The 20801-nt window shown below is 40.9% G+C and overlaps 1 protein-coding gene across 3 annotated transcripts in view; it reads left to right on the plus strand.

Moving 5' to 3' along the window:
• Positions 1-20801, plus strand: part of LOC128692341 (actin-binding LIM protein 2) — a 510921-nt gene that overhangs the window by 48154 nt on the left and 441966 nt on the right. The gene's annotated exons all lie outside the window — the stretch shown is intronic.

Genomic DNA, 20801 nt, shown 5'->3' on the forward strand with positions numbered 1-20801 from the left:
CAAGTATGACTGGTGTTTACAATGTACACCAGCATCACTGGTGGTGTTTACAATGTACACCAGCATCACTGGTGGTGTTTACAATGTACACCAGCATCACTGGTGGTGTTTAAAATGTACACCAGCATCACTGGTGGTGTTTACAATGTACACCAGCATCACTGGTGGTGTTTACAATGTACACCAGCATCACTGGTGGTGTTTACAATGTACACCAGCATCACTGGTGGTGTTTAAAATGTACACCAGCATCACTGGTGGTGTTTACAATGTACACCAGCATCACTGGTGGTGTTTACAATGTACACCAGCATCACTGGTGGTGTTTACAATGTACACCAGCATCACTGGTGGTGTTTACAATGTACACCAGCATCACTGGTGGTGTTTACAATGTACACCAGCATCACTGGTGGTGTTTACAATGTACACCAGCATCACTGGTGGTGTTTACAATGTACACCAGCATCACTGGTGGTGTTTACAATGTACACCAGCATCACTGGTGGTGTTTAAAATGTACACCAGCATCACTGGTGGTGTTTACAATGTACACCAGCATCACTGGTGGTATTTACAATGTACACCAGCATCACTGGTGGTGTTTACAATGTACACCAGCATCACTGGTGGTGTTTACAATGTACACCAGCATCACTGGTGGTGTTTAAAATGTACACCAGCATCACTGGTGGTGTTTAAAATGTACACCAGCATCACTGGTGGTGTTTACAATGTACACCAGCATCACTGGTGGTGTTTACAATGTACACCAGCATCACTGGTGGTGTTTACAATGTACACCAGCATCACTGGTGGTGTTTACAATGTACACCAGCATCACTGGTGGTGTTTAAAATGTACACCAGCATCACTGGTGGTGTTTACAATGTACACCAGCATCACTGGTGGTGTTTACAATGTACACCAGCATCACTGGTGGTGTTTACAATGTACACCAGCATCACTGGTGGTGTTTACAATGTACACCAGCATCACTGGTGGTGTTTACAATGTACACCAGCATCACTGGTGGTGTTTACAATGTACACCAGCATCACTGGTGGTGTTTACAATGTACACCAGCATCACTGGTGATGTTTACAATGTACACCAGCATCACTGGTGGTGTTTACAATGTACACCAGCATCACTGGTGGTGTTTACAATGTACACCAGCATCACTGGTGGTGTTTACAATGTACACCAGCATCACTGGTGATGTTTACAATGTACACCAGCATCACTGGTGGTGTTTACAATGTACACCAGCATCACTGGTGGTGTTTACAATGTACACCAGCATCACTGGTGATGTTTACAATGTACACCAGCATCACTGGTGGTGTTTACAATGTACACCAGCATCACTGGTGGTGTTTACAATGTACACCAGCATCACTGGTGTTTACAATGTACACCAGCATCACTGGTGGTGTTTACAATGTACACCAGCATCACTGGTGGTGTTTACAATGTACACTAGCATCACTGGTGGTGTTTGGAACGGGTTGATCTTTGATCGGGTAAATATACCAGAAGTCATTTCCTTCAATTTAATACTCAACTTTCGTCCTCTCAACCCCGCGAGTGCGACATCTGCTATCTGTTCAAGACCCCGCGAGGAGGTCTTTGTCCTCTTACAGACCTCCAACCTGGCCTCGTAAATATGGAAAAAAAAAATCTTACAGGAGAGCTAGACCTTATGGCGCGGAGATGTAAAGAGAAATCTTTACCGAAGTGGAAGTGTGTAAGATTTACCTCCCAACTTACGTGTTTATGAGTTAGACGAACTCGGCAATCTTACAGTGTGTGTGTGTGTGTGAGTGGGTGTTTTCTGCTGTTGTTGGATATCTGTGTAATATGGAATTATGCACATAAGTAAAACTATGTTTTTTGAGTTGAGCGAAGGGTTGGTGTCGTTGTGGTACTTCTCTCTCTCTCTCTCTCTCTCTCTCTCTCTCTCTCTCTCTCTCTCTCTCTCTCTCTCTCTCTCTCTCTCTCTCTCTCTCTCTCTCTCTCCAGACAGACAGACACAACTGTGCCAACATCCGTGGTCCACGACTCATCAACCTAGCATTAGTCGATATAAGAAATGTCTTTCAACAGGAAACTGGATCACTGTCTACTCCCAGTGCTTGGCCAGGCTGTGAGGGCTTCGTAGGCCTGCGGGAAACCGCCAGCAACAGCCTGGCTCATCAGGAAAGCCTGAATTTAGATGGGATTTTGGAGAGTAGGGAAAACTCTCGAAAGCCATCACAGGTACAATTCCCAGGTGTGTTACACGATATACTATTGAACCATAAATTGCTGACACTGTATCGATCCTGAAAGGGGGGGGGGGAGGGAGAGAGGAGAGAAGGGAAGGGGGAATTAAAAAGGAGAGGGGCGAGTTGCAGTAGAAGAGAAGGGAAGAGTAATAAATCCTTGAGGGTAGGGTTATAGGAGATATAGGGGGGAGAGGATTAGGAGAAGGAAGGATACAGGAGATGGGAGGGGTACAGGAGATGGGAGGGGTACAGGAGATGGGAGGGGCACAAGAGGGTCGGGGTACAGAAGAGGGGAGGTAAACACCAATCACAACCTGTCACGGTCAAAGAAATAGGTTCCAATCCTTTTCCCAGACTCTGTTGACTGCGTAACCCCACAACACTTGCCACCATCACAACCTCTTATTTCTAATTCCACTTCCTCCCATCTTTATTTCTCTTCCATGATTTCTCCTCTTTCTCTATGATTACTTCTCTGTAGTGCACAGAGCACCATAGAGCAAGAGCAAGATGTGTTTTACTTAAATACACCACCGAGTCATGTGCTGCTACTAGACACACATTCTTGGCAACACAGTTACGCCAGAAACCAAGTGACACTTCAACATTGTCTGATATTCCTACGCAATTGATTACTACGACTCCTACTACTACTACAACAACTACTACTACTACGACTATTACCACTACTACTACCATAAATGGATTCATGTATTGTGATTACGTCAATGTGCGATGTGCATGTAAACTGTATACTTTAAATAAAAAAAAAACTACTACCATTATTACTACTACTACTACCATTATTACTACTGCTACCATTACTACTACTACCACTACTACTACTGCCATTACTGCTACTACTGCTACTTTCATTACTACTACCATTACTACTACTACTACTACCATCACTACTACTACCAGAAACCAAAGTGACACTTCAACATTGTCTGGTATTCCTACGCAACTGATTACTACAACTCCTACTACTACTACCACCATTACTACTACGACTACCACTACTACTACCACCATTACTACTACCATTACTACTACTACCATTACTACTACTACCATTATTACTACTATTATTACTACTACTACCATTACTACTACTACTACCACTATACTACTACTACTACCATTACTACTACTACTACCACTATACTACTACTACTACTACTGTCATTACTACTACTACTACTACCATTAATACTACTTCATTGCTCTACTTCATAATTTTCCTCTCTCGTGTCTAGACTGATAAAGCCACCTGGCAAGCGAAACGTCTGTCGAATAAACATAGCCAGGTGTTGCACATGTATCTTATTCATCAGTCAGAATACTGTATTGACTCTATATTGACCCAAGAGTTCTCATCTTCTGGTGATTTCACTCAGCTCGCCTCTCCCTTCACTCTCAGGAGTGTATTTGAGTGCTTTCTTGCATCTTTTGTCTGACTTTGTTAAAGGCTTATTCAGCGGACTGTTGTCTTTCCCCCCCATGTTTGTCTCTTCCTCCCGTGAGAAATGGTATGGTGATGCAGGCAAGATGTGGAAAAAGACATTTACAGTTCAGGACATTTATTATAGGAAACGTTTCGCCGCCACGAATGGCTTCTTCAGTTCTAATACAGAGATAACTAAGAAATGAGTATATATAGTGACAGAAGTCAGGTGGAAAACTGCGAGGGTGGTAGTAGTAGTAGTAGCAGTGGTAGTAGCAGCAGCAGTAGTAGTAGTAGCAGTAGTAGCAGTAGTAGTAGCAGCAGCAGTAGTAGTAGCAGTAGTAGTAGTAGCAGCAGCAGTAGTAGTAGTAGCAGTAGTAGCAGTAGTAGTAGTAGCAGCAGTAGTAGTAGCAGTAGTAGTAGTAGCAGTAGTAGTAGTAGCAGTAGTAGCAGCAGTAGCGGTAGTAACAGGAGCAGTAGCAGCAATAGTAGTAGTAGCAGTAGTAGTAGTGGTATTAGTAGTAGCAGTAGTAGCAGCAGCAGTAGTAGTAGCAGTAGTAGTAGCAGTAGTAGTAGCAGCAGCAGTAGTAATAGTAGCTGTAGTGGTACAATTGTAGTGAGATGGATTACGACTTCGTGAGTCGTGGATTGTGCTTTAGAAGGACCTGGCAACTAACGTTTCTACAATACTTGACATTAAACTTGCTAAAATATCCACCAGCTCTTCTTTAAAATATTTTAAGAATCTAGTGCAAAAACCCAAGAATAAATCTGGCACGAGTGCAGGAGTATACACTGCACCATGTGGGACATGTGACAAAGTATATGTAGGGGAAACAGTCAGTTCTTTGGATCAAGGAACACAAAAACGCTTGCAACGGTGATTACCACAGAAACGCGAGTGTTTCAACACAGGGACGATGTTGGACACCTCATGACATTCAGTGAGGCTTGATTAGCCATTAAGGAAGAAGATTTAAGACGGAGAAAGTGTGTAGAGGCTGCCCTAACTGCTGTCAGCAACGCTATCCATCGAAAGTCCAGAAGTTACACTATATCCAAGTTGCTAAGCAACAAGATATTACCCATTTTGGAGACCACTGTAACTGATATTGGCACGTCCTTCTGTAACACAACCCATCGCACCACAGTTGTGCTGCTGCTGCTGCTGCTGCTGCTGCTGCTGCTGCTGCTGCTGCTGCTGCCGCCGCCGCCTCCACCGCCGCCGCCGCCGCTATATATATACTCGTTTCTTAGTTATCTCTGTATTAGGACTGAAGAAACCACTCGTGGCGAAACATTTCCTTTAATAAATGTCCTGAACTGTACATAAATGCCCTTTTCCACGTCTTCCTCTCATGTTTATGTCTCTTCCTCTCATATTTGTTTTCTTCCTGCTATGTTGACTTTTCTTCCTCCCATGTTTACTTTTTTCCTTCCATGTTCATCTCTTCCTCCCATGTTTGCCTATTTTTTTCTCTCGTTTTCTTCGCCTGTTTTCCAATAATAAGGACATCGTTACTGCCGGAGCTAGGATAAGCTACGAGGATAGTAACCCAGAACATGGATTAGATCTGGCTTATCTCTCAGAAAGCATTTATGAGAGAGAGAGAGAGAGAGAGAGAGAGAGAGAGAGAGAGAGAGAGAGAGAGAGAGAGAGAGAGAGAGAACCTGACTTACAGGTCTGACTGGAAGTAACTGTGGCTGGAGTTCAGGATGACTGTGTGACTGGTATGTGAGAAGTGCAGAACGGGTGAGAGCAGAGGTGGTGCGAGCAAGAAGGTGAATGGAGTAGTCAGCTGAGTATTAAAGCTGACCTGGAGTGGTGAGAGGAAGAGAGGTGAGAGGAAGAGAGGTGAGAGGAAGAGAGGTGAGAGGAAGAGTGGTGAGAGGCAACAAGAAAGGAGGGTGAAAGGACCTTTTTTTAACAAAATTGGGTACATCAGCAGTGTGCTGATGCTCTTCTGTACATGATAGTTACATTGAACATAGGCTAGCTATGTTTCCCATCACACAACGAAAACTTTGGGCAGCTTTAATAATAAGTTCGTTACGTATATGAGTGAATGTGGGTGGGTGTGAATTGAACCTGTCCAGCATGGGCCAGTAGGCCTACATCGATTTTTTGTTCTTATATTCTTGTATCGCCCAATGAAATGTGTCAGCCTGAGCTGGGAGACTTCAGTAGAGTGATGAGGATATCGTCAAGCGCTACACTAAGGGTTGAGCAGCTCCGGCAGCTTTAAAGGTTGCTTTGCAGCACAGCTGGTGTTACTATCCTCTAAGAATTACCATATCTCAGAAATGTCTATCTCATACACAAGATAATTTACGTAATTGATTTTATAAATGTAAAATTATTGAGTGAACCACGCACTGACTACGTACCTACGGGGTAACATATTAAGTAAGTTTATTCAGGTAATCTTTTGTACTTCTCTGTATCATGTTCAAATTAATAAATAAATAAATCAATAAATAAATACGTAGCAGCATATGTGTGTAAAGAACCTCGGATAACCCACTTTCAACAGTAGAGAAACAACGAAATGTTATGTACTATATACTGTATGTACTGTTTGTTATGCACTGCTACGTATTTATGCACTGTATGTTATGCACTGCCTAAATAACTACTGTTTTCTCTTTGTACTGTGAGTGGGCTGAGTTGTCGTGGTTCAGAAAGTTGTCTCAGTTACCCCTGCCAGCGCCGATGGGATGATCGTTCTCTCTGGTAGCTTTGTGGTGTAATTGCCTTGTTTATAGCGATTTTCCTTAATGGGAAAGTAAGTAAGCGACTGCTGGAAGGCAAGTCACGTAACTGAAAGACAGAGAGAGACAGAGAGAGAGAGAGCAGTAGATTCCTAGGAGTTAGTTGGCTGTGGTGGTTCGAACTTAGTGAAAAAAAAAACACTAAGAACCTCACAGGAAATAAGCCACATCGCTGAACCTTACTGGGTTACCCTGGGTTATTAACCCTCCGGGGTTAATAACAAAGGGTAACCCTCCGGGGTTAATAACATAGGGTAACCCTCCGGGGTTAATAACAAAGGGTAACCCTCCGGGGTTAATAACAAAGGGTAACCCTCAGGGGTTAATAACCCTCCTGGGTTAATAATCCTAATTAAATGTTTCATAATAACTCGTAGGCCTTTTATTATATTTTGGCCTGAACCAGCGATTATTCCTGTTATTAGCACCAACCGTCTGACTGATCAAGCCACCAGCCAGGAAAACTGGGCCGTGGGGGGCCACGACCAACTGAGTCTACAACAGGTATATCTAACATAAGCTGGAATAAACACAGGTCTGGTTTACTGTTTTCCTGTACAGGAGGATGTAGCGAGTCGCATCAGATGGTATACTTGTGATATACTTGTGGTATACCTGTGGTATCCCTGTATTATACCTGTGTTATACCTGTAGTATACCTGTGATTCTTGTATTATACCTATAATATACCTGTGGTCTGCGTGTATATACCTGTGATATACCTGTATTATATCTGTGATATACCTGTATTATATCTATGATATATCTATATTATACCTGTGGTATATTTATGTCCCACAAAGGTAACAGACACAGACTCAGGAAATGAATAATCAGAGAGGGGAAAATGGATGATAATTTAGGTCACAAACCTTTCATTAATAACACGTAGTTCAGTGTTAACAAAGGCTTCTTAATCACTTGCATCAATTACGTCAAGAGTAATTAACAAACGTCAACCAAATTACGATTTATACCGTAATTCCTAATTTTTATCTTTATTATTCTCTTATTCTATAATATTTTTTTAGACCTAATTAGAGCCTCTCCAGGATTCATGAAATTGTTGATTTTGCCTCATTTCTATGGAGGACGCCTCGTTATTCAAAACTACTCAAAAAAAAACTAGATTTAAATCCAGATGTATTCCTGTTAATCATTTTAGTGCTTAATATGAGGTACACAATAAACTAGCCACTACCATCCATAGGATGGATATTAGGGACACAATAAACTAGCCACTACCATCCATAGGATGGATATTAGGGGCACAATAAACTAGCCACTACCATCCACAGGATGGATATTAGGGACACAATAAACTAGCCACTACCATCCACAGGATGGATATTAGGGACACAATAAACTAACCACTACCATCCACAGGATGGATATTAGGGACACAATAAACTAGCCACTACCATCCATAGGATGGATATTAGGGACACAATAAACTAGCCACTACCATCCATAGGATGGATATTAGGGACACAATAAACTAACCACTACCAATCACAGGATGGATATTAGGTGCACAATAAACTAGCCACTACCATCCATAGGATGGATATTAGGTGCACAAACTAGCCACTACCATCCACAGGATGGATATGAGGTACACAATAAACTAGCCACTACCATCCATAGGATGGATATGAGGTACACAATAAACTAGCCACTACCATCCATAGGATGGATATTAGGTACACAATAAACTAGCCACTACCATCCATAGGATGGATATGAGGTACACAATAAACTAGCCACTACCATCCATAGGATGGATATGAGGTACACAATAAACTAGCCACTACCATCCATAGGATGGATATGAGGTACACAATAAACTAGCCACTACCATCCATAGGATGGATATTAGGTACACAATAAACTAGCCACTACCATCCATAGGATGGATATGAGGTACACAATAAACTAGCCACTACCATCCATAGGATGGATATGAGGTACACAATAAACTAGCCACTACCATCCATAGGATGGATATGAGGTACACAATAAACTAGCCACTACCATCCATAGGATGGATATTAGGTACACAATAAACTAGCCACTACCATCCATAGGATGGATATGAGGTACACAATAAACTAGCCACTACCATCCATAGGATGGATATGAGGTACACAATAAACTAGCCACTACCATCCATAGGATGGATATGAGGTACACAATAAACTAGCCACTAAACGTCACTAACCCTTTGTTTACATTATGACAGCACTAAACTGTTTACACCAGGTAAACAGTTTAGTGGATGAAGAGAGAGTTTGATAAAATTGGAATAAAATTTGATAAGGCAGGGAAATTTTATGAAAAAATAAATAAGGAAAATATAATACTAAAAACAGACATAGAAGTAATAGAGGTTTCAGCACAGTAAATGCAGAAAATACTAAATGAACAAGCTGTTGTACTGGAGTTCGTAGGTAGATGTCGTTTTGCTTTAGGTAGATGTCGTTTTGATGCTTTAGGTAGATGTCGTTTTGATAAGGACCTGCCTCGTATGGGCCAGTAGGCCTTCTGCAGTGTTCCTACATTCTTATGTTCTTATGACACGCGCAGCGCACTCAAATGCCGAAGGGAATGTCGAATTTCGCCGGCTGCGCCGTACAGAGGATCCTACTCCTACTAATAATGTGTCAACATCAGTGATCCAAGACAACTTCCAAGCAGATATGTGAAAATTTGCAGGTAAATTGTTGAGGTTTTCAGGGAAACACTGGAAAAGTTCCTTCAGAATTATGCTGGATCAGCCAAGATCCGGACTATGTAGGCATGTTGTGTAGAGCAACAGGCTGGTTGGTCAGGCAGTCACTAAACCTTAGCATCAAACCGTACAGAGGAAATAGAATTCAAGACACTGATCATAGGAAGTTCACAGGAAGAACTGCTAAAACAGAACAAAATAAGGCAGGAACTTGCTGGTCGACCTACAGACTGACACACGCGTCAGAAAACCAACCACTGAACGGACGGAGTTAGAACCCATGGCAAGTGAGTCGTAAAGCTCCAGGCCAGTGCGTAAGCCATTGGGCCAGCTGGCTACAATAAGATTAATCCAACTACGTATATCTATACACCATAGGGAGGTTAGCATGGGCCCCACTGTGACCACAAATGCAAGATTTACAGATAAATTTCTCGCCGGCGTGGCTGTGACGAACTCTAGCTCAAGTCCCCTCGTGAGTGATGATATATGAAAAGTGAAAATTTTGGGATGGTTAACAGAGTGCGAAAACTATAAACAAGAAATAACTTTGTTTTTAAATTAACATCCTGGGGTACAAGGGCATCCTTTATCCATTATCTGAACACTTCCAGCACCTACTGAAATTTATAGCAAATTTATACCCGGATGCAACTTAAAAGAGTCAGCTAACACACAGGTAACTATTTTTCACTACTAGGTGAGGAGGGGCAGCAGGAATATAAGGAAACTGGTCCTGGGAATCGAAACCGACACTTTACAATTGCGAGTCGAGTGCTCTCACAATGCATAGAGCTACGCGACACCCAAGATAGAGACAGTCAGAGGGAGTCGAGGTGAAGGAAGCGAGGAAGGGGGATGCATGGAGTTATGGAGCGAGGGGAAAGATAGAGACGATATGCACAGAGAGAAAGGCTAGGAAGGGAAGCAGAAGGAGAAGTAAGAAGAGACAGAAAAGCTAATGGTGCATACTCACGAGGTTGCCAGCGGCGTGGTAACGCTAACCTTCCATTGCAAATGAGATGAGCTTTCCAATGTCATTATCATGAGGTTTTCACCCATTATGAGGGGGGAGGTGCAGGTAATGAAAGGTAAGGAGGGAGGAAAATGAGAGAGATGGAAGGGAAGGAGGGAGAGAGAGAGAGAGAGAGAGAGAAGAATGGTAGGGAGGAAGGGAGATGGGAGATTCCTTCTCAGTGGTAAAGATTCTAGATGCTGTGGAAACATTGTTTAAGTGCTGTGTGGGTAGAATTAAATGAGTAGTTTAGTGACAGTAATACATGAGAGTACATGGGAGTGCATGCGCGTACATGGTGGAATAAGGAAGTATTTTGTAACACAGGGTATTTGGGATCGTATGAGAGTACATGTGAGTGCACGGATGCATAGTGCGTAGAGGTATATGGTAGCAAATGGAATGCCTGAGAACACACGGTAGTACGTGGATGTACATAGCAGAGCCTTTGAGTACATGACAGTACATGAGAAAGATAAATAACAGAAAACCTTACAGGTTGTGGGCAAACAGGAAGAGAGAAGAGACGTTATGCAGCCTAACCACATTTGGTTAGGCTTTTACTAGAGTAGTTTTGGTCACGGACTGACAAGTCGAGGTATATCCTGGCTGCCACGAGTTGTCTAGACTTCGGAGGTGAGACCAACATATCAGAAGGTTCTCTCCCCACTCCTCACTCCCTCCACTGCTACTCGGATGAACTGGAAGCCGAATCATAAGACTACAAGACCAATGTTTATGTTGCTGAGGGACGCCGAGTGTCGTAGTGTTTTATTTGTATAGCTTTCTAAGATATGTTATTGTTTATACTTGACCACATATTCTGAAATAACTACTACTACTACTACTACTACTACCACTACCACTACCACTACCACTACCACTACTACTACTACTACTACTACTACTACTACTACTACCACCACTACCACTACCACCACTACCACCACTACTACTACTACTACTACTACCACTACTACTACTACTATTACTACTACTACTAATAATAATAATTACTACTGCTACTACTATTACTATTACTGCTACTCCTACTACTGCTATTACTACTATTACTACTACTGCTGCTGCTGCTACTGCTACTACTACTACTACTACTACTGCTGCTACTACTACTTATTACTACTGCTACTACTATTACTATTACTGCTACTCCTACTACTGCTATTACTACTATTACTACTACTGCTGCTGCTGCTACTGCTACTACTACTACTAGTGTGACTTTGTCAATGGTCCAAGTCGGACCGAAACGTCGTCGTAAGCTTCTCTCTTTTATGTGCTGGTTATTTGTATACCATTGCTACTATTACTGCTACTACTACTACATTACTTCTAGTATTACTACTACTATTACTCTTGCTACGGTGCTACTACTACTATTTAATACTACCACTAGTGCGAAGAGAGAGAGAAGATGAGAGGGGAAGGAGAAAGTTGAGATGCGAGAGGGGAGAAAGAGGGGAGGTGAGAGGAGTGTGTATAATTTCCAACTATACACGTGTTAGATGTCAATATTTACCCAGGAGTGGCGGGGCGAGCGAGGTGAGGATGGAAAGGCGAGGTAACAGGAGATAAGAGGGAGAGAGAGAGAGAGGATGAAGGAGGGTAAAGCAGGGTTGAAAGCAAAGGGGGAAAAAAGGAATACTAAAAGAAAAACCAGAGTAGATGAGAAAACTAAAAAAATGGTTTACAGTCGGGTAAATGAAAAGGATGAAAAGCAAACAAGAGTTGGAAAAGGGAGATGGAGAGGATGTGTTTGAGGATGGACGGAGAGTAAGGAACAAGTGAACATCCTACAGAGAGGATGTTGTAGGCTAACTGGTCCTCACGTCGACCACTCTACCATCTATTGGATTAATTGTTCAATCTATTTTAATTTTGCCATTTAAGGGGATCCGGGTGCGTTCTGTGTCCATCCTACATCCCCCATTCCATCTGGCCATCCCAAGTGTCCATCCCATGGGTCCATGGGATGGACACGGCAGCGTGTGAATACGTAAAGAACTAGGAACTAGGCTAGAACTGGAATGTTTCAGTAAATGATAATACAGTGAAAACTTGTTTTAACCACAACGTTTCACCCACAGTGAATACCCTTATTAACGACAACGTTTCGCCCACACAGTGAATACCCTTATTAACGACAACGTTTCGGCCACACAGTGAATACCTTTATTAACGACAATATTTCACCCAGATAATGGGAATGATCAAGCAGTGACAGAGCCGGAAAAGTGCTAGCCAATACTGTAAATACCGAATTACAGAAAATATCTACCTGGATGAGGACTAACAAACTTACACTAAACATTGACAAAACCTACTTCATTCAGTTTGGTAACAGAGCTACAGATGTCCCTCTTAACATAATGATAAATGGATCACCTATCACAAAACTAACAGAGGGAAAATTCTTAGGAATCCACCTTGATAATAGACTCAAATTTCATACACATATACATCAAATTTCTAAGAAAATTTCCAAGACTGTAGGCATACTATCGAAGATACGGTACTATGTTCCACAGTCAGCCCTCCTGGCCCTATATCACTCTCTTATTTACCCCTATCTCACCTATGGAATTTGTGCATGGGGCTCAACAACAATTAACCATCTCAGACCACTAATTACCCAACAAAAGGCTGCAGTTAGAATGATAACAAATTCTCACTACAGGCAGCACACTCCACCAATATTCAATACACTAAACCTACTCACCATACAAAACATCCATACTTATTACTGCACCTATTACATACATAGAACACTTAACTCTGATATTAACCCTCCCCTCAAACATCTCCTTGCCAACCTCAACAGAACACATGACCATAACACAAGGCACAGATCACTCTTTGATGTTCCTCGTGTCCATCTCACACTATGCAAAAACTCAATGCACATAAAAGGCCCTAAAATCTGGAATTCATTACCTGTAAATATAAAAGAAACACAACCTGTTTATAAATTCAAGTCTCTTCTCAAAGATTACTTACTCACCCAAAACCAAATAAATACTGAATAACTGAACATTATAAATTGTATATCTTAAATGTTTCTCACAATTATATCACATAAATGTTAAACCTAAAACCCAATCTAACTTTATTATTTTTTAAATACACTACCTAACAGAATCACTACCTAACTGAATGCAACCATATGACCTGTCTTTGTAATACTCACTTGTGCTTTATAGTTATCTGTTTACATTAATGTTTTATCACTGATTTCATCATTGCTTAGTAGCAGCGCTGTATAGTCCTTGTGGCTTAGCGCTTCTTTTTGATTATAATAATAATAATAATCATTGCTTAGTTAATCTTAAGTTAATTTTAAGCCAGCCCGTAATGCTATGCATAGTATAAGTGGCTTTGGCATACTGCTCTTATCTGTATTTTTTTTGTACCTCTGTATGTGTGCACAAATTGGAAATAAATAAATAAATAAATAAACAAGAGTATGTTTAAGTATACCATATTTACCAGTTAGTTTCCTGTGACATATTAAGGGTCCCACTGTTTTTGATAATTGTAGTTGAGCTGCTTCTAGATGTCCAGAGAACTCTCTCTTGGTTTGATAACTGTTATCGCGTCTTTCCACTTCATAAGATGACTGGAAGAGTTGTGATGGGTCACACACGCACCACTGATGCTAGCTGTAATGCTGCCGTGTTACAAATTCCTCCATGTTTCTCCCCTCACTTTTTGTCAACACTCATAGCACAGTATAAATGACGGCGTCGCTGCTTTCTGGGAATGGCTGCTCTAATTTTGGCTACGTCTCTGATTATGGTGTTGGCAGCGGCGTCGCAATTTCATGTAGTGAAGTCTTCGTTATGTTCCCTGGTACACTGTTAGCGAGGATGATGCATGTGTTAGGATTGGTTTCTGTTCTACACGTGTTGAGTACCTGCCAAGCTCGCTTCCTGATACTCAGAAAATACGAACCGAACTTGGGCCAGTTGGTGACTTGGACCTGCCTGTCATGGGCCAGTAGGCCCATGACAACACCACCATTGTCATAGCTATAGTAGCAGCACTGCTACTACTAGTAGTAGTAGTAACAATAATAGTAACAATAGTTGTAGTAAGAGTAGTAGTGATAATGAAAGTACAACATATATTATTATTAATTACAGAAATAATTATAATAATCATGATAATAATGACCTCCATAACAGAAGTAATGACGCACCACCTGACTTGTTTTCTTTTCCTCAACAGGTGAGTGCAACTGAGACAGGTTCAGCAGTCGGTCAGGTAAGACAGGTGCTACAATCTTCAGGTAAAACAAGTAATGCAGGTTGCCAGGAGAGTCAATTACCACAGGCTGCCAGGAGAGTCAGTTGCTACAGGCTGCCAGGAGAGTCAGTTACCACAGGCTGCCAGGAGAGTCAGTTACCACAGGCTGCCAGGAGTCAGTTGCTACAGGCTGCCAGGCGAGTCAGTTACTACAGGCTGCCAGGAGAGTCAGTTACTACAGGCTGTCAGGAGAGTCAGTTACTACAGGCTGTCAGGAGAGTCAGTTACTACAGGCTGTCAGGAGAGTCAGTTACTACAGGCTGCCAGGAGAGTCAGTTACCACAGGCTGCCAGGAGAGTCAGTTACCACAGGCTGCCAGGAGAGTCAGTTGCTACAGGCTGCCAGGAGAGTCAGTTACCACAGGCTGTCAATCGGGAAGTACATGCAGCTTGGCAGTTGTATAAATCATTAAAGTTAATATAACCTAATCAGAATCTTTGTTGATATTATATGGCGTCCCACAAAGATGTGTTTTGGGTTCATTTATATTCTTGTGGCGTTCCCCAGGAGAGTGTCTTGGGTCTCTTTGCTACTCGTGTGTTATGTCCACGCTATGCCATCGTAGCCCTTAAACACAGCATCAACAACAAACACGTTGATAGACTAGAAATTTTCTGTCTCTCGGAGAAGTTGGGTCAATAACTGGATTAAAAGGAGAGAAAAATATCAGTCAGGGACCTATTTTAATAGTCCCTTTAGTGTAATAGTCAGAAGTGTATCTTACAGTACCATGAGTGACAGAAATCTATCTTAACAGTAACAGTCCCCTCAGTGTAATAGTAACCTATTTTAGCAGCCCTCTCAGTATAATAGTTAGAAATCTATCTTAACAGTCCCCTCACTGTAATAGTGAGGAATCTATCTTAGCAGTGCCCTCAGTATAATAGTTATAAATCTATCTTAAGAGTCACCTCAGTATAGCAGCTAGGAACATCCCTTAATTCTTGCCTTTCAGGTAAACTGACTGTGAACAGTGTAATACAAATGAATTTCAGGATCAAGCTGCACCGATGAGTCACGCTGTTACCAGCCATAGCATGGAAGAGCCTGTCTGCCTCTTACACAGCCTCACGTAGATAGCGGCTGCTCATCAAAGCTGAAATCTAAACACTGCGGTAGATTTGCTAAAAGTGGCTGATAAAGGGAAATATTTTACATTAAACCACGTCTACAAAATCTACTGCGATAAGTGGCTTTGGCATGCTGCTCTTACCTGTATTTTTTTGTACCTCTGTATGTATGCTAAAAATTATAAATAAATAAATAAATAAATAAAAAAAGATATTTGGAAATAAGTCATTTCGACTTTTTTGGGGGGTCATTCTAGGTAATTTTTATATATGCTGCTATGTATGATCATTTTTTCACTGTATTTATGTGTACTTGTACCTGAATAAACTTACTTAGTTAATATATTTGCGCAAATTGTCTTTAAATTGTGAAAAGGAGAGGAACCAAAATATTGTTCCAGGTCAAGTGGGCATAAATTTTTCCTCACGCAATGTCTTCAACTGAACGTCTAATGTCTTTTATCCATCCTTGAAAGACTAGAAGTGTTTTTCTTTTCTAAGTGTTAATTAATCATGCCAAGTTCAAACAATAGGTGTCTCAAAAATTCCTCCATATTTAACATAAATTAAACTTTTGTCTGACTTTTATTAAGTTATCCTAGTTAATTTATACGTATGTTATTATTTTAGACAATTATAATCATTCAAAAAGTTTTTCAACTGTTACCTAAATAAGCGTAGATACCCGGTGGCCTGGTGGCTAAAGCTCCCGCTTCACACACGGAGGGCCCGGGTTCGATTCCCGGCGGGTGGAAACATTTCGACACGTTTCCTTACACCTGTTGTCCTGTTCACCTAGCAGCAAATAGGTACCTGGGTGTTAGTCGACTGGTGTGGGTCGCATCCTGGGGGACAAGATTAAGGACCCCAATGGAAATAAGTTAGACAGTCCTCGATGACGCACTGACTTTCTTGGGTTATCCTGGGTGGCTAACCCTCCGGGGTTAAAAATCCAAACGAAATCTTATCTTATCTTAAGATATTCAAGACAGACACAGCTGGGAAACTAAAAATGTTACCCATACAATTCGTGAATTCAAAGCCGTTTTTTGTAAGAGGTGAGAAAGAAAATTGTAAACTACCGGTGACTTCACTATTTTACCCAGTGAGAATTTTTGTTGTTAAAAAATCATAACTTTATTCCTGTAAAATGCGCAGTTTTTGCAATATTAGATGACATTTAATAGTACAAATGGACGCCCCTGATTATGCAGAGCATTTCCGGCAAGCTAAAACCTAAGATTAAAATAATAATAATAATAACAATAATAATAATATAATCTTTATTTATACAAGTACATGGTATAACTTATACAGACCATAGCTGACATCATTGACATACTATATAGAAAGCCGCTTGTTATGCAGAGCATTTCGGACAAATTAGGTCAGTTTTGCCCCAGGATGCGACCTACACCAGTCGACTAACACCCAGGCACCCATTTTAGTGCTAGGCTTCCTAATGTTTCCACCTGTACTGGAGATCGAACCATGGACCTCATTGTGTGAGGTGAATGTGCTACCAACCGATTTTGTTCGGATTATCAACTCAGAGGCTTAGTAACCCAGGATAACCCAGTGGTCAAGTAACCCAGGATAACCCAGTGGTCAAGTAACCCAGGATAACCCAGTAGTCAGGATGTCATCAAGGACTGTCTTATTTCCACTAAGGTCCTTGAACCATTCTTCCACCTCCCTCTCACGTCAATGTGTATTATTATTATTATTATTATTATTATTATTATTATTATTATTATTATTATTATTATTATTATAGCTGATACAGCGCGTGGGGAGTGGGAAACAATTAGATTCGATCTATAGGGAGGGTAGGATTTCTTCCTGGGATCAAGAGCCCCTCACCGGTATCAAGGCGCCGGTGAGGAGCATCCTAGGTTAAGGGTCATCCTAGCTTGAGGCTATATAAAGTGCGTGTTTACAACACCTGTGTCCTTATAACAACTGTGTGCCAACACCTGTGTACCTACATCACCTGTGTACCTTTGATATTCCTTTGAAGAGTTTCGAGAGCTTCACTACTCTCGGAGCCCGGCCATGGGCCAGTGTGGCTTCAAGATCACTAACAAATATATAATGTATATAACCTTAATAAATTTAGTTACCCCTTCAACTGGCTGCCTCCCTTTATACTTATCACCAATTAGACTGGTGACATGTCCTTCTAGAGTTTATCATCATTTAGAGTAATAGTGACAGGTCCTTCTAGAGTTTACACTGACTCTTTGGCTAATCAACATTTAGACTGGTGTTGATATAATATCGATGTCTAGTGAAGGATTGCTCTATATTAACTGGTCTCTCAAATAATCTTACTGTATTTAAGAGTGTCCTACTGACAGATCCTTCTCTTTGTCTTCCAGTGACGCATCAGTGGAAGACTGTTAAGTGTTGTCACAAAATAAGCTTTCTCTTCACCTCCCGGATCAGTTGAATATTCACCCTCTGGGCCTGAAAGACAACGAGGTTCCTTGTTAATTTTAAATTCAGCTTTCTAAATGGAGAAAATAGTGCGTTGGATGTGATGAATTGGTTGGTTTATTGAGGTTGAAGGTTGTGGATTTCCCAAGGGTCTTAATGGCTCTCGGGCAACGTACTCTTAACTGGTGGTGCAAAGGCATACCTTTGCACCACCAATCAAGAATACATTAATCTTAAAAATGGGGATTAAGGTAAAGACTCGGTAAGAAAAAATGCAGAGTTATACACCTCTCCATGTATATATGATCCTGTGATGAATTCTATATGGCATGATCTATGACCACTGCTTCTCATCGTGATGTTCTCCGCTGAGATAACTCTGCGGATGCTGTTGAGGTAACTATGTGGATGTTGTTGATGTAACTATGCGGATGTTATTGATGTGTGTGGATGTTGTTGATGTAACTATGTGTTTGTAATAAAGTTGGTAGAATTACCGACAATATGTAAAGTAAAAGGACACAAGTGCAACTAATGTGACATTTATTGTGGCAACGTTTCGCTCTCCAGGAGCTTTATCAAGCCATTACAAACAATACATGGACACAGAGGGTATATAAAGGCTCTGAGTGAGGTGCAATACTAGTGAGGTACCATTTCGATGTTCACTAGTGGTAGTAGTAGTAGTAGTAGTAGTAGTAGTAGTAGTAGTAGTAACAAAAATAATACAATATGGAAGAGCAAATAATTCGTACATGAGTAAAAGGATATAAAAGCTATTACTTGGGTAACATAAAAATAGGTTGGACAAATATAGACTGGAAAGAGGCAGGTTTTCTTCGGTGTTCACAAGCACATTACAGAGAGTGAACACCGAAAAAAACCTGCCTCTTTCCAGTCTATATTTGTCCAACCTATTTTTATGTTACCCAAGTAATAGCTTTTATATCCTTTTACTCATGTACGAATTATTTGCTCTTCCATATTGTATTATTTTTGTTACTACTACTACTACTACTACTACTACTACTACTACTACTACTACTACTACCACTAGTGAACATCGAAATGGTACCTCACTAGTATTGCACCTCACTCAGAGCCTTTATATACCCTCTGTGTCCATGTATTGTTTGTAATGGCTTGATAAAGCTCCTGGAGAGCGAAACGTTGCCACAATAAATGTCACATTAGTTGCACTTGTGTCCTTTTACTTTACAACTATGTGTTTGTTGTTGATGTAACTATGCGGATGTTATTGATGTGTGTGGATGTTGTTGATGTAACTATGTGTTTGTTGTTGATGTAACTGTGTGGCTGTTGTAATAGTGTTGGTAGAATTACCGACAATATGTTAGGTAAAAGGACACATGTGTAGCTAATGCGACATTTTACTCTGGCAACGTTTCGCTCTCCAGGAATGAGAGAATGAAGAATGTACAGATAAATGTACACACGAGTGTAAAAACATCTGGAAGGACTTGCACGGAGCTGTAAGGTGTGGAAAGCCACAAGTATGTATATATAATGACATTTAATAAGGAAGCTCTTCACTGAGTGGCTCCTTCATTAGGACTGAAGAAGTCACGCTTCAGTCCTATAATAAGACTGGTCAGCGATACTGTTTCAACCACTATAGTCAGTAAAACCGGTTGATAAGAGTTGAGAGACCGGGCCCCTTACTATGTGTCATGACATAAAGAGCAAAATGGTACAATACCGTGACTTGTCAGTGGTCCAAGTCAGTCCGAAACATCGTCACAAGTTTCTGTCTTGTGTATAATGCCATGACAAGTCAGGATACTCGAAATTCTGATTACATATTCTATATTTCCTTTCAGATCCCCTCAAGGAAGGTTCCTTGATGTTGGTGAGGGGCTCTTGATTTAGGGAATTGGATCTGTGCTCCAGTTCCCCGAATTAAGCCTGAATGCCTTCCACATCCCCCCCCCCAGGCGCTGTATAATCCTCCAGGTTTAGCGCTTCCCCCTTGATTATAATAATAATAATCCTTTCAGATCATCGAAGAACGAATTTGAGATCCAAATGTACTCTTGATAGCCCCTTTGAAACCTAGTTCCAAGGCCTCTTGAGTACTTTATTTGTCCTCACGCTGCACGGGGTAGCAGGGAAGTCCCAACAGAAATAGTTAAAATGCTGAGCTACGGTGAACTAGGTATGTGAAAAATCAGCCCTGCTTGAAAGTGTGCCATGTAAGTGCCTGGCCCATATAAGGTGGCACTATCAATTGGTCCATATAAAGAACCGGTCCTTGTAAAAAGACGACATATATTGAGTGAAAGTTGTCCATATATATGTAGATGTTGTGAAGACCAGTTACTCTATAAGGAGGTTGGTTTAATGAAGTGTGCTCTCTCTCTCTCTCTCTCTCTCTCTCTCTCTCTCTATATATATATATATATATATATATATATATATATATATATATATATATATATATATATATATATATATATATATATATATATATAATTGTTTAATAAGCTAAAAATATATTTTAACTCAACGATATTGCTAATGAAGGAGGTATTATTATTATTATTATTATTATTAGTAGTAGTAGTATTAGTATTAGTAGTAATAGTAGTAATCATATTATTATTACTATTATTTTCTGTGCTTCGCCAGTTTAAGTCGTTCAGCGCATGGAACGCAGAAGGCTCGATCCTCCGTCTGGTAATCTCAAGGCAGACACATTATTTACTTCCCC

The sequence above is a fragment of the Cherax quadricarinatus genome, chromosome 53 (genome assembly GCF_038502225.1).
Source record: "Cherax quadricarinatus isolate ZL_2023a chromosome 53, ASM3850222v1, whole genome shotgun sequence".
In the NCBI taxonomy this organism is placed as follows: domain Eukaryota; kingdom Metazoa; phylum Arthropoda; class Malacostraca; order Decapoda; family Parastacidae; genus Cherax; species Cherax quadricarinatus.